Raw genomic sequence first — 2,790 nt, 5'->3', positions numbered from 1 at the left:
AATGCCACTGCAGTAGCAGTCCTTAACTACTTAGCTTTATGAATAAAGCTCGGTAACAATGATGTCAGACAACAATATTATAATATTATGTTGGCCAACAATATCATAAAATCCTACAGAGGTAGAAAGGCCTTTTCTTATTTACAGAGTGATGAGGCAATTTGAAAAGACTATTTATTCATCCTCAAAGTACACAAACCTGAACTGTTTAGCCTCATGGCAGTGAAACTTTGAATGTACACAGGCTAGTAAAACCTGTCTCTAAGCTATCATATGCCTCCGAGCTCAGATTTATACCTGCTTCCAGAGTAATTTTTATTGGAAAAGCTAAGGGCAACAAGAATATGACCAGCAAAGTTCAGAAGACAAACTCAGAAAGGAAAATTCTTGCCCAATAATGGATGTTGTGGTATTCAGCTGTGAATACTTAAGCTAATGCTGGTTTTGAAGTGCTATGGTTTCACATAGTCATCAGGCTGATTTACATCTGCAATTAGTGGTAACAATCTTGGCTTCTTTTCTCCCCTTTTTTTGAGGTAGGAGTCACATAATGAATTTGTAGAGGTGAAAACTGACAGCACAGTATTAATTTGGACAAAGTGCATGTAACACTGGATTATGTTTGTGTCTGTTCTGGCAAGAAATGGGAACACGAGTACAGCATGGGAGCATACACAGCTCAGTGGCAAAGTAGCACTGTACTTGGGAAGTTAGTGCTTCAACAGAAACACTATCATTAATTAAGCCATATCACAGTTCATGGAAAATATGCATCCCATCCTTATGAACTTACTGGAAGAAAAATGCCACAAACAAAAAAAAGGTACTTTGCACATACTGGTACTCACATGGGTTTTAATTAAATTGGGGTTTACAGTTGCTGTAATTAGAAGTTGAAGTACAGTAGAAAAGTATTGTATTTGGAGTTTTTTATTGTAATAATTTACTACACATTTGTTTAACTGAAGAAAAAAGCAGAAATGTGTTGCTTTATTGTGGGTTTTATTAAATCAATTATTAAACTTCACATCATTGTCTTATAAAATATTTATTTGTATTGCTGTCTCTTGTCATCATCTTTGATTCCTCCAGCACCTGTTCTTTGACATCTGAACACTCAAGCTTAACTCAGTTTGCTATATATAGAATGAATTGTGTCTCCCTCTTAGAACAGTTTAAGTCTTGCTATTTCCCATGCAGTAATTGCACTTTAGAAAATCCAAGCTGACAAAGCATGATAAAGGAGCAGCCATAAAACAACTGGGAAAACATTACTGAAACTTTACATTCACCTTGACAGGCCCTTGTTATCAAGGCCTATAGACTAGAAGGGATTCAAGAGAAAAAGCAGCGGATGGGGAAATGAGAACTAAGAAATGAATGCACCTATCTCAGGGAGACTCCAAAGTGTGCATTCCCTATTTAAGGTATAAGTAAATTCACATTGAAATTTGTATCTGCGTGCCCCACCTCTAATCCTTTTCTTACTCTTTATAAATTATTCAAAGCACAGATTGTCTGGCACTGCTCTGTTTAATGTAAGAATTCAATATTCTTCTGAATCTGCTATTAATCAACATCAAAAGGAATAATCATATTATCATTTATAATGCTCTTAGTGATGGAATAAATGAGCCCAACAGAACTATAAAAATAACCAAGCAGAAATAAGGAGTACACTTAACTTATAAGGACAGAGAAATATTCAGAAAATATCACTGGTTTGTAAATAAACTACCAGGACCTTGTGACTTAATACACCATAACAGCACTCAGGAAGTACAAGTGCCTATAAAAGAAGATAAGTTATTTTTATAGGCATTGCAAGGTCACCTTCAGTATCAGCTTAGAGGAAAGGGGCCTTCGTATAAATAAGATTCAGGTCTAACATCTTTCCAAGCAGGTCTGTAGCACATCCAGTTATTTCACACACACTCTTACACTACTCTTTTCCTTCTACAAAATCCCCTGCGTGAAATTAAAATGCATTTACTTAATGGGATTTCTCCCTCACCAAGAGACTCATAAGATTCAAGCAACCAGTGTCCCTGCTTTCCAGAGCTGTGTTACAATACTCTTTCTTACTGAAGAGCTAAACTCTTGTGAAAATTCTTCCACCTCTAACAGTCTACGTTGGGAGGAGATTTTTGATTTCTTATTCTTTGATAATCAACCATCTGTTTCTGAAGGATGGATACAGCCTTGATGACAACTTAATCATATGAGTCAAAAAAGCATTTTTATATCAAGCAGACTGCAAACCCTCACATCCCACTCATTCTGAACTGTTCTTATCCTAAATAAATGAACAGAAACCTACTTTATTTCTGAATGGTTTATTTGCTTAATTTTGTGTAGGTTTTTAGTTAAATTTGTTTTTAAATTGTATTTACATTTAGTCCTTTCAAAACCAGCAGAATTTCTTTAAAGACCAGCAAAATTACCACGTAAAATATCACACTTGAATCTGACCTTCAATTATTTTACTACTACATGTATTTGCTATTTCTTGCAGAATCACTACTGCTTGGCAGAGTGACTAAGAAAAGCAGCAGACTGGCATTTAGAAGTAGCTTTCTGACATAAAACAAAAAAAACCCCAGAAGACACCCCACGACTAACGAGTAGTAAGTCTTTTGTTCGGGTATTTCAGCAGAATCTCATGAGGATGCTGCATTGGTGCTTCACAGAGCAGGGTTGTTAAATATTATTTCTCTCTACAGATACTAAAAGAATATCAAAAAGAAAGATTACAGTTAACGAGATGGTACATACTTGACCCTCGCATCT

The sequence above is a fragment of the Chaetura pelagica genome, unplaced genomic scaffold, assembly GCF_000747805.2.
Source record: "Chaetura pelagica isolate M959 unplaced genomic scaffold, ChaPel_1.0 scaffold222, whole genome shotgun sequence".
Classification (NCBI taxonomy): domain Eukaryota; kingdom Metazoa; phylum Chordata; class Aves; order Apodiformes; family Apodidae; genus Chaetura; species Chaetura pelagica.
Note: the sequence above shows the minus strand (reverse complement) of the source record.